Source organism: Pan troglodytes, chromosome 8, assembly GCF_028858775.2.
Source record: "Pan troglodytes isolate AG18354 chromosome 8, NHGRI_mPanTro3-v2.0_pri, whole genome shotgun sequence".
Lineage (NCBI taxonomy): Eukaryota > Metazoa > Chordata > Mammalia > Primates > Hominidae > Pan > Pan troglodytes.
The window spans coordinates 105,398,210-105,411,431 of NC_072406.2; the positions used below are offsets into that span (position 1 = coordinate 105,398,210).

Consider the following 13,222-nt stretch of genomic DNA (forward strand, 5'->3'; position numbering starts at 1 on the left):
GATTTTATTCAGCCTGAGGTTCCCTTGATGTCTTGGGTGTGTGGGTTGATGCTTTTAATCAAAGAAGAAAAAAATTTGGGCCAGTATTACTTCAAATTTGTATGTTTTTCTACCCACTCCTTTTTTTCTCTTACTTTTTGGGATTCCAATTACCTGTATGTTAGTCTAGTTAATACTTTCTGATGGGTCAACCTGACTCTTTTTTTTTTGTTTTTTTTCCAATCTTTTTTCTCTCTGTGATTCAATTTGTTTAATTTTTTCCCCTTTTTTGTCTTTCTTTTTTTTTTGAGACGGAATTTTTGCTCTTGTTGCCTAGGCTGAAGTGCAATGGTGTGATCTCGGCTCACTGCAACCTCTGCCTCCCGGGTTCAAGTGATTCTCCTGCCTCAGCCTCCTGAGTAGCTGGGACTACAGGCGCCCGCCAGCACGCCTGGCTAATTTTGTTTTGTTTTGTTTTGTTTTGGAGACAGGGTCTGTCTCTCTCACCCAGGCTGGAGTACAGTAGTATGATCCTAGCTCACTGCAACCTTCACATCCTGGGCTCAAGTCATCCTCCCACCTCAGCCTCCCAAGTAGCTGGGACTACAGGCGCATACCACCAGGCCCAGCTAATTTTTTTTTTTTTTTTGTAGAGATGGGGTTTTACCATGTTGCCCAGGCTGGTATCAAACTCCTGGACTTAAGCAATCTGCCCACCTTGGCCTCCCAAAATGCTGGAATTATAGGCCTGAGCCACCACATCCAGCCTTGTTTAATTTCTATTAACCTGTCAAGTTCACAAATCTTTTTACTGTATTGCCAAATTTACTGTGAATCTTAAATAAATTTTTTATGTCAAATACTTTATTTTTGATATTTGGGAGTTTCATTTGATTCTTTTTTAGAGTTTCTATATCTTTCCTGAAATTTCCTATTTCTCACCCATTATATTCCCCTTTTCCTATAAAATTCTGTAACATATTTATCAGAGTTACTTCAAGGTTTTCGTCTGCTAATTATAACATTTGGTCACCTTTGGATCTGTTTCTATTGACTGCTTGTATTTCTTTTCGTGTCTTAATCACATTTTTCTGCCTTTTCATACATCTAGTAACTTTTGCTTGACAGTGGTACATGATAGATATTCTGGGTTCTGTTTTCTTTTTTTTTTTAACTTTTAAGTTCATGGGTACATGTGTTGGTTTGTTACATAAGTAAACTTGTGTCATGGGGGTTTGTTGTACAGATTATTTTATCACTCAGATATTCAGCCTAGTACCCATTAGTTATTTTTCCTGATCCTCTTCTTCCTCCCACCCTTCACCCTCTGAGAGGCCCCAGTGTGTGTTGTTCCCCTCTGTGTGTCCATGCGTTCTCATCACTTAGCTCCCACCTATAAGTGAGAACATGTGGTATTTGGTTTTCTGTTCCCGTGTTAGTTTGCTGAAGCTAATGGCCTCCAGCTCCTTCTGTGTCCCTGCGAAGGACATGATCTCGTTCCTTTTTATGGCTGCATAGTATTCCATGGTGTATATGTACCACATTTTCTTTATCTAGTCTATCATTGATAGGCATTTAGGTTGATTTCATATCTTTGTTATTGTGAATAGAGCTGTCATAAACATATGCATGCATGTGTTTTTTTTTGGTAGAACAATTTATATTTCTTTGGGTATTTACCCAGTATTGGGATTGCTGGGTTGAATGATATTTCTGTGTTTAGGTCTTAGAGGAATCACCACACTGTCTTCCACAATGGTTGAACTAATTCCACAATGGTTGAACACTCCCATCAACAGTGTATAAGCATTTGTTTTTCTCCACAACATCACTAGCATCTGTTAGTTTTTGACCTTTTAATAATCACCATTCTGACTGGTGTGACATGGTATCTCATTGTGGTTTTGATTTGCATTTGTCTAATGATCAGTGATGAGAGTTTTTTCATATGTTTTTTGGCCACATGTATGTCTTCTTTTGAAAACTGTTCATGTCCTTTGCCCACTTTTTAATGTTTTTTTTCTTGTAGATTTGTTTAAGTTTCTTATAGATGTTGGATATTAGACCTTTGTCAGATGCATAATTTTAAAAAAATTTTCTCCCATTCTGTAGGTTGTCTGTTCATTCTGATGATAGTTTCTTTTGCTATGCAGAAGCTCTTCAGTTTCATGAGATCCTATTTGCCAAATTTGCTTTTGTTGCAATTGCTTTTGGTGTCTGTGTCATGAAATCTTTGCCCATGACTATGACCTAAACAGTATTGCCTAGGTTATCTTCCAGGGTTATAGTTTTGGGTTTTACATTTAAGTCTTTAATCCAGCTCGAGTTAATTTTTGTATATGGTATGAGGAAGGCGTCCAGTTTTAATCTTCTGCATATGGCTGCTGTGTTCTATTTTCTTTCTTTAAGGAGTAGTGATTTAATGTACTTCCAGCAGACAAATCACCTTGGTCCTGTGAAGGCATGGCATAAGGTTTGTTAGAGTTGGTTTATTTGGACTTTGCCTTTAGGTCTAGAACATAGCCTTTACACTGTGCTGTGATCCTCACTTCCTAAAGATTGAAGTTCCTCCTAAATATGGCCTTTCTGGATTTCAGTGGAAGACTTGGAGTGTTTACCAACTATCTGTGATTTGCTGGGACTTGAACTTCAAACTCCAGATTCCCAGCACTGCATAGCTGCTCAATCTTTTTCAGTCTCTCAGTTGTTGCTTTCCACTGGGCTTCTTGTCGTCTTCCCCACGCATGCACAGCTCAGGGGTTAGTCAAGGACTGAAGGAGAATTTCTATGGAAAATTTGATGCTCCCCTTCTGTGACTCACTGTTTTGGGAATTTCTCCCTTCAATTTTCAGAAACAGACAGAACTTCCTAAGTGATTCTTTAAAAATACAATTATATTTCCTTTAATGACTCCTATCTTTTTGCTTTGAATTCCCTCAGAAGCAGGTTCCAATATAAGGGTTTTTAAGGCAAATAGTTTATTTGAGAGGTGATCCCAGGAAACATCTGCAAGGGAGTAGAGAAGTGAAACCTGGAAGCCAAATAAGGTGTGTTAAGTTACAAGTTACAACTGGAGCTCAGTCCTGCCAAGGAACTCTGAGAGAGAGTAAGGCCATGCCTCAGAGTTATCCCAACAAAGGTACAGGGTAGGGTATTTATCCACCAACTCCCTGTATTTATCCAGCAGTGCTGGTGGTGTTTATCCACCAATGCCTTACCGGAGAGCAGCTTCCAGGTGCATTGATCCCTGGAGCTTCTGGCTTGCTTTGCATGCAGTCCTCAGGCAGACAGGCACCGGTGTTTGCAGTAAGCAAACTTTGTTGTTTAGATATGCATGCTGAGAAGATCTGGGTGGAGCGTCATACTACTAAGAAAAGCTACTTATCATACTACTAAGAAAAACTACTACTACTACTAAGAAAAAAATCAAAACTCCCTATCCTATCTTAAAAAGCGTTGCCTACCACTCCTACCTGATCCCCATTCTCCCTCTCACCCACCAGGACCCAAGCATGCCTCAGCCTCCTGAGTGGTTGGAACTACAAGGCATGTGCCACCATGCCCAGCTTATCTTTTTATTTTGATTTTTTTTTAGGGACAGGGTCTCACTGTTTTTCCCAGGCTGGTCTCAAACTCCTGGCCTCAAGCAGTCCTCCCACTTCAGCCTTCTGAGTAGTTGAGACCCCAGGCGTGAGCCACCTTGCCTGGTGTTGGCTCCTTTCTTACATTCACATTTTTGCTCACATGTTATCTTTTCAGAGATGTTTTCCCTGAGCACCCTGTCGAAAGTAGCCTCCAACTTGTTAACTATAACGTCATTCTATTTTAATTCTATGCATATCACTTATCATACTGCATGATTTTTGATAATTTATACACTTACTTGTCTATCATCTCCTTCTTCCACCAGTATAAAATCTGTGTGAGAGTAATAACCTTGTTTATCTTGTCATAGCTATAAACCCCTGAGCTTATAATAGGAAAGAATACATATTTGTTGAATGAATGAATAAATGAATAGATGAATGAACATGCTCAAATTTGCAAATAAAATAAGTTGCAAATAAAAAAGTTAAGGTGGAAGCAACCCAAGTGTCCATCAACTGATGCATGGATAAACAAAGGGATGAAATATACAACAATAAAATATTCAGCCTTAAAAAGGAAGAAAAGACCGGGTGCAGTGGCTCAGGCTGGTAATCCCAGCACTTTGGGAAGCTGAGGCGGGCGGATCTCCTGAGGTCAGGAGTTTGAGACCAGCCTGGCCAAAATGGTGAAACCTTTTCTCTACTAAAAATACAAAAATTAGCCAGGCACTGTGGTGGATGCCTGTAATCCCAGCTACTTGGGAGGCTGAGGCACAAGAATTGCTTGAACCTGGGAGGCAGAGGCTGCAGTGAGCCGAGATGGCGCCACTACACTCCAGCCTAGGTGACAGCGAGACTCCGTCTCAAAAAAAAAAAAAAAAGGAAGAAAATTGTGACACATGCTACAACATGGATGAACCTTGAAGACATTATGCTAGGTTAAAGAAGCCAGTCACAAAGGGACAAATATTATATGATTTCACTTACATGAGGTGATTAGAGTAGTCAAATTCATACAGACAGAAAGACAAATGGTGGTTACCATGGGTTGGAGGGAGGTGAGAATAGAGAATTAGTGTTTCATTGGTACAGAGTTTCAGTTGGGGAAGAGGGAAAACTTCTAGAGAGGGATGGTGATGATAATTGCATAACACTGTGAATGTACTTAATATCACAGAACTATACATTTTCAAATGGTAAATTTTATGTATTGTATTAGTCCGTTTTCACATTGCTGTAAAGAACTACCTAAAACTGGGTAATTTATGAAGAAAAGAGGTTTAATCGACTGACAGTTCCACATGGCTGGGGAGGCCTCAGGACACTTACAATCATGTTAGAAGGCAAACGGGAAGCAAGACTTGTCTTCTCATGGCTACAGGAGAGAAAGAGAGAGCGAAGGGGGAAGGGTCATACACTTTTAAACCATCAGATGTTATGAGAACTCACTCACTATTATAAGAACAGCAAGACAGCAGACAGCAAGTCTGCCCCCATGATTCAGTCACCTCCCCCCATGCCCCTCCTCTGACACATGGGGATTACAATTTGAGATGAGATTTGGGTGGAGACACAGAGCCAAACCATATCATGTATATTTAACCAAAGTTTAAAACTTAAAAAATTAACCCCCAATTGCCAAAGGAAGATAAAGCCTGGATTTAAAATCTGATTTACCCCTTACTTGCATAATCCTAGGGAAATTATTTTATGAAACTTTTTTTTTGAGACTCCGTCTCAAAAAAAAAAAACGAAAAACAAAACTCTGTCACCCAGAATGGAGTGCAGTGGTGCAATCTCAGCTCACTGTGACCTCTGCCTCCCAGGTTCAAGTGATTCTCGTGCCCCAGCCTCCCAAGCAGCTGGGATTACGGGTGTGTGCCACCACGCCTGGCTAATTTTTGTATTTTTAATAGAGACGGGGTTTTGCCGTGTTGGCCAAGCTGGTCTCAAACTCCTGACCTCAGGTGATCCACCCGCCTTGGCCTCCCAAAGTGCTGGGATTACAGGCGTAAGCCACCGCTCCTGGCCAGAATTTTTTTGAGACGGAGTTTCACTCTTGTTGCTCAGGCTGGAGTGCAATGGCGCGATCTTGGCTCACTGCACCTCCCAGGTTCAAGTGATTCTCCTACCTCAGCCTCTCGAGTAACTGGGATTACAGGCATGCACCATCATGCCCGGCTAATTTTGTGTGTTTAGTAGAGATGAGTTTTCTTCATGTTGGTCAGGCTGGTCTCGAACTCCTGACCTCGGGTAATCCCCCGCCTCGGCCTCCCAAAGTGCTGGGATTACAGGCATGAGCCACAGCACCCGGCCCTGGCTGGAAATTATATTATAAAACTTCTGTGAAACAGTATCCTCATCTGTAAAGTGAGAATAATAATAGTACTCACTCTATAGGTTTATTATAATAATGTAGGTGTTCCTGAATTTATTTATTTTTGTTTGTTTATTTATTTATTTTTGAGACAGAGTCTCGCTCTGTTGCCCAGGCTGGAGTGCAGTGGCACTATCTCCGCTCACTGCAGCTCTGCCTCCCTGGTTCATGCCATTCTCCTGCCTCAGCCTCCCAAGTAGCTGGGATTACATGCGCCTGCCACTACGCCTGGCTAATTTTTTGTATTTTTAGTAGAGACAGGGTTTCACTGTGTTAGCCAGGATGGTCTTGATCTCCTGACCTCGTGATCTGCCTGACTCGGCCTCCCAAAGTGCTGGGATTACAGGCATGAGCCACTGCACGTGGCCGGTGTTCCTGAATTTATAAATTTTATGACTCATTAACATTTCAAAGGGATTTTGGGAACTGCTATTAGTTTGACATTATTTTTGGTCAAATATGATTAAAAACAAAACACAAAACTTTCATTCACTCTGATAATCACTTTATAAAAGAAAGAGTATTTTAATGTAAAAAAATCTAGAAAAAGAACAATCTCAATGTAAAGAACATTAAAAATACTTTTTAAAAAACTTTCACTATTAATAATTATGGAATAGGTAATTTGGACCAACCCTACTGGTGAGGATAAGTAGAAAAGCTAAACAAACTATATTTTTAAAAAATCTGTTTGTAAACATTAGAAAGACATAGAGATAGTGAAGAACTACTGGTACAAGATCCAAGAAAAGAAGGGAATCCAGAAAGGTAATTCTGGCACTTAGGGTGTTTGTGGAATCTGGAAGAGGTGGTTGAGAGAATGACCTCTTCTTTTAACAGTCTCATGGGGCTAAGGGAAAAAAAGTTGGAATGTAAGGCCTGAAAAAGTGATTGGCTAACCCCTCCCACTACTGTCTCTTTGAGTTAAGATCTTGAGAGGCTACACCTTAGGTGTAAAGGTGAACTTTAGGCTTTCTCTGCCCAGCTTTGAATGATATCAGTCCAAGAAATTGGGTTAGGGTATTGCTAGTGCCCCTAAGCACCTGGAATAAGCAAATATAAACCCTTTCTAGAAGAAGATAATATCCTGTCCCTCAAAATAATTTTACAAATTGTTTTACAAACACAACATGTGGCACACAATAAAAGATAACCAGACACACATGGAGACAAGACAACACAAAATAAATCAGAAGAAACAACAGATAATAGAAGTCTCATATAGACTCTAGATATTGAAATTATTGAACACAGACTTTAAAATAACTATGCTTAATATTCAAAGAAAAAAGGACAAGATTGAGAATTTTGTCAGAGACCTGAAAACCATAATAAAGGACTTGGTAGATTTGAAAAAGAATCAAGTAGAAAACTTAGAAATGAAAAATATAGTAACCCAAATTATTAATACTATTGATAGGTTTTATAAAGAATAGATACTGTTGAAGAGAGAATTAGTGAAGTAAAAGATATGTCAGTGAAAAAGATCTGGAATGAAACATAAAAAATTCAGAAAGGATAGAAAATACTGATGAGAGAGTAAGAGACACAGAGGATGAGAGGATCTAACATACATGTATTTGGAATCCCAGAAGTAGAGTGGGGGAGACAAGGCAGAAGTAATTATTTGGAATTCAAGGCTGAGAATTTTCCTAAACTGATAAAATCATCAAGTCACAGATTTAACCCCAAACAGGTAAATATAAAGAAATGCACCTGGATACTTCACAGTAAAACTGCTAAAAACCAAAGACAAGGCCGGGCGCGGTGGCTTATGCCTGTAATCCCAGCACTTTGGGAGGCGGAGGTGGGCAGATCACCTGAGGTCAGGAGTTCGAGACCAGCCTGAAACCCTGTCTCTACTAAAAATACAAAAATTAGCTGGGCGTGGTGGCATGTGCCTGTAATCCCAGCTACTCGGGAGGCTGAGACAGGAGAATCGCTTGAACCTGGGAGGTGCAGGTTGCAGTGAGCTGAGATGGCGCCATTGCACTCTAACCTGGGCAACAAAAGCAAACTCCATCTCAAAAAAAAAAAAAAAAAAAAAAAAAGCCAAAGACAAGATGTCTTAGTTTTGTGCTGCTGTAACAGAATACCTGAGATTGGGTAATTTATGAAGAAAATAGTTCTATTTCTTACAGTTCTGGAGGCTGGAAAGTCCAAGACTGAAGAGCCCATACCTGGCAAGGGCTTTTGTGCTGTGTCATCCTATGGTGGAAAGCAGGACAAGAGGGTGCAAGAGAGCAAGAGATTGCCAAAGTCACTTTTACAACAAACCACTCTCATGATAATGACATTAATCCATTCATTGCCTTCATGACCTAATCATCTCTTAAAGGTCCCACCTCTCAACACTATTTTATGGGGGATTAAATTTCCAACACATAAACTTTGGGGGACACATTCAAACCATAGCACAAAACGAAATCTTAAAAACAGTCAGAGAGGCTGGGTTCAGTGGCTTACGCCTGTTATCCTAGCACTTTGAAAGGCCGAGACAGGAGGATTGCTTGAGCCCAGGAGTTCAAGACCAGCCCGGGCAACATGGTAAAACCCCATCTCTTCAAAAAATACAAAAATTAGCCCGGCGTGGTGGTGGGCCCCTGTAGTCCCTGCTACTTGGGAGGCTGAGGTGGGAGAATCACCTGAGCCCGGGAGGTTGAGGCTATAGTGAGCTGTGTTCGTGCCACTGCACTCCAGCCTGAGTGACAGAGTGAGACCCTGCCTCAAAAAAACAAAACACAACAAAATGAAAAACAAAAACAGAAAACAAAAAACAGCTAGACAGAAAGCAACATTTAGACTAACACTAAACTTCTCAAAAAATATAATGAATGCCTTCACAACAGAAACAATGGCAGGCAGAAAACAATGGGATTATATATTTAATGTAGTTAAAGAAAATAATTGCCAACCTGCTATTCTAAAGCCAGGAACATATCATTTAAGAATGATAACCAAAGTCAAGAAAATGTATCATCAGCAGATTACATGAAAGGAAGTATAAAAGAGTGTTCTTCAGACAGAAGAAAAATAATCCACATGGAAGTTCAGAGATTCGAGAAATAAGAAAAAAGGCAAAAATGTGGTAAATCTAAATGTGTATTACTCATATAAAAAAGTTATAATATCTAAGGAAGCTCAAAATGTAGAGTTAAAATACAAAAGCATGGTATAACATTATGGAGGAGAGAGTAATAGGAAATGAGTAAAAGTATCAAATAACACTAGAACCTGATAAATCAAGGATGAGTGTTATAATCTCTAGGTGTTGTGGTCCAAATGTTTGAGTCCCCCCAAAATTCATGTTGACCCCTAGTCACCAATGTGATAGTATTAGGAGGTGAGGCCTTTGGTGGGAGGTGAACAGATCACGAAGATGGAGCCATCATGAATGGGAGTAGTGCCCTTATGAAGGTGACCTGAGAGAGACCTCTTACCCCTTTCATCACATGAAAACATGTGAAGAGGTACCATCCGTGAACCAAAAGGCAGACCCTCACCAGTCATCAGATCCACTAGCACTATGGTTTTGGACTTTCCAGCCTCCCAAACTGTAAGAAATAGTTACCCAGTTTATGATATTTTATTATAGCAGCCTGAACAGACTAATGCACTAGGGTAGCCCCTAAAAATTAACATAGTGTGTATATCTCCAAACTAATAATGCCATGGGTGGAATAATAAAACAGTATTTTATTAATCCAAAAGAAGACAAAAGGAATGCAAATCAGATAGGACAATTCAGAATGCAAACTATAACATGGCAGCTTTAAACCCACATAAACTAGTAATTAAGCTACTTGTAAACAGATAAAGTGTCCAATTAAAGACAAAATAATCAAAATTTTTAAAACCCCAAATCTACATATTGGTATATATTAGGCATATATAAAATATAAGGGAGAAGTCCTGTTGGACATTGATAACAGCCAGGGTGTGGAGTGGGAGGACCGTGTGTTCTTATTTTTCAAGTAGGAATAACCAAAATGTAGTAATAGGTAGCTTTGTTAAGCATTTACTAAATAACTAGACTAAGCATTTTATGTGTTTTTTCTCAGGTATTAATGTCCAGCAGGTTTTCTTCATTGGCTTTCTCAATAGCAGTCACACCAAAGGCAATGTGACCAGGGATAGCAGGGGTTAGCACCACTCTGTAGGAGAGCTTTCGGACACAGTTGCTCCCAAATCCAAGAAGTGAAGTTTTTGTTTTTTAGAATAAAAACTCTGAAGCAATAACTCTGATATTTAGTCCAAACAAACCTTCCTTCCCACCCTTAGCCTGCCAACCTTCACTCTCAAACTCAATCAAAATTTTTAATGTAGAGGTCGAGACCCAAAGGACATCACACTGACTTTGCAGTTAAGAGATGGAAGAAGCATAAGCTTTAGAGTCTGGGATTTTATCCTAACTCTGCTCCTGCCAGCTGTGTGACCTTAGGCAAGTCAACTAACCCACGTAAACTCAATTTCTTCGATAAAGTTGAGGTTACCCTACCTCAACTTACTTCATAGGTTGCGTTGGGATTACAGTGAATGAAAGCTCTTCTATCTTCCACATGGAATTTCCCTCTCTGACTGCTGCATGCATGTAAGCTAGCACTTAAAACCTCAACTCTGAGATCACTTAGTCCAACTTCTGTTTTGCAGATGAGGAAACTGAGGCACAGATATCAGCTGTGTGATCTTGGACAAATTGCTTAATGTCTCTGGTCTCAGTTTTCTCATCTATAAAATGGAGATGGTAATCCTAGCCTGGCATAATTTTTGTGAAGATTTAATGAAGAAGTGTGTACCTGGTACTGGTACTTGGTAGTCATTCAATGCATCGTGGCAGCTACTATTTTTTAAATGAATATTCTTATTATTTTGTGTGGTATTTGAAAGGTCATTCTGCGCTGAGGTATTGAGAGCTGGCAGGCTGCAGCCATTTGGTCACAAACCTTAGAGTTGTTGGGTTGTCCTGGGGAGACCTTCCTCACAGGGTCAGGTAGAGTTCAGTGAACTCGCAAAGAAGCGTGATTTTAGACGCTCCAAGGTACATCCACTCATCTCCTCTCCACTCCCTCTGCCTGTTATTAAACTGGTAGTTTTTACAACATCAATAAAGAACTTTCCTACCCAATTACCCCAGACAATAGGCTGAAAAGCAGTTTCGACTATGAAAACTTCATGTTGGGTTCATTTAGATTGTTTTGCTGTGTCAAATCCTCACTTGAGTTCAAAAGTTCAGCTGAACCATGAACTTTGTAATTTCACAGCAGGCAGTTCTACAAATATAGTGGAAAGTGAATAAACATACAATATTTAAGGTGGGCTTGTCATGTTGTATATAATATAGTTAGGAATGGTTGTAGGTAAAACAGCCCTTAATTTCCAGAGCACAGTGACGTATCAAAAAGAAAGAGGGAAATAAAATTAAACCAAACTGTTCCTTGAGTTACCTGACCTCTGAGGCTTCCAAGGGAATGCACATTCAGTGACTAATCATTAGTGGACAAACTAAAGCCAACTAATCTTCTTAATAAATTGTGAAGTCTTGTATACCACTTGGTTTTAGTGGTGGCTTTTCTGCCTGTCTGGACCAGGCAGCATATCAAAACAAAAGGGTCATGACTTTATGTATTTGTTAAAGTTAGAATCCACGTTCTCATATAACTCAGGCTTGATTTGACCTGGTTACACAAGTGTAGGTGGAGTGAAATTTTCACAGGAATGAGAATAATTCTGCGTTCTCACTTATCTATTAATAAATACACGCACACTCAAATTCAGTTCAAGAGCCCCTCATTTTGTAAGCCTTGTGTTTGCAGCTTTAGGGTTGAGGCTAAAGCAAACAAGATAACAAGCCTCCTTGGGTTAGGGTGTCTTTCAGCTTAAACCCAGTGAAATCCTCAATACCGTGGAATGAGATTTCATATTGCATCAACGTATTATGCTTCGTTTCTTACAAAGAAACGTGTTTCTCATTGGATTTTAGGTTGCAGTGTGTAAAAGCAAAGGGACAACTTTCAGGCAGACCATTTGGGGCAAGTGGAGTCAGTCCAAGCAAGGTGTTTTTATATGGCCGCTGTTTATTCCTCTTTGTTTACCAAGGAGTTGGTCTGCAGGGTCACGAGAGGAAAGCTACGCTTGGTCATTTGTGGAAGCAGATAGGAAGGGATGGGGTGAGAAGGTCAAGTCCTGTGACGGATGGTTCTTCATGAGTTAAATGAGACTGGCTTTTCAAAAGCAGTTTCCTCCCTGTCCTGACTTTCATCTCAAAGTTGCCAAAATTTTAGCTCTAGCCAGTTTAGTACTCTTTTTAGAAAAATCCCCGAGCAGAGATGGTCCGAGGCTATGCTGCTGTCCTGAATGGTGTGTTTTTCCATACGAGAAGGTCTTTTTCGGTTCCGTCAAGAATTGATGAGATTTTTCATTTTTTCCAGACATAAATCATCACAATAAATTTAATGCCTCCAACCAAGAACTGAGAACCATGATGATAAAGGGGGAAAGTGTGGGGTGAAGACTGTGAAATTTGGTTGACCTAGTTAAAGGTGGTCTGTCTTCCTGGTGGGGTTGTGAGGCTGGAAGGAAAAACAAGGTTCGCTGCTTTTGTGGCTGGCTGAACTGGGCTGCCCAGATTTTACGGCTCTGTTTCTGGTTGACCTGCCCTGTATTGTGGCGCTGCGTGTCTCCTGATGAGGCCAGGACAGGAGGGGAGTTGGTGGCATTCTTTTAAAGAGCTTGTAAGATAGTGAATAATGACAGGAGTTTTTGTTCACTCATAAAGCGTTTATGGAGAACCCACTTCAGGGGAATGATGGCTGAGGGTCTGTCAAGAGGGGGTCGGGTGGGAAGTAAGAGAGATTTCTATGGGGACATATCAAGAGAGGAAATCTGGGAATGGAAATGGGAGCTATAGTCCGGTCTGCACTCTTTGGTTGTAACTGTAGGACAGTGAGAAGGGGATATGGATTCTCAAGGGACAAAAGTCCCATGGCAGTGACTCTAGAATAAAAGGCAGATGTATGAGAAAATGACAGAAACAAGACTTCTGAGAGGGTCAGGCTGAGAAGGTCCCATTCAGCTTAGGCAAGGCTGACTGTAGAGAGAGAATGTGTGTGTGTGTGTGTGTGTGTGCGCGCGCGAGCACGCACACATGTTGAGGATAGTGGAGACCAGCAGAGAAGACATCATTTCAATGCAAAAATATCCAACATTCCACTCACCATGGATTTGTGCTGTGTCCTGGTGACTTCCTGTCTATATGGATGTCACTCTGCATTAGTTTTTA

The 13,222-nt window shown here is 40.4% G+C and overlaps 1 long non-coding RNA gene across 1 annotated transcript in view; it reads left to right on the top strand.

Annotated features, from left to right (window-relative positions):
* LOC134807199 (uncharacterized) overlaps positions 1-13,222 on the top strand; it is a 50,550-nt gene that overhangs the window by 17,865 nt on the left and 19,463 nt on the right. The window lies entirely within an intron of this gene.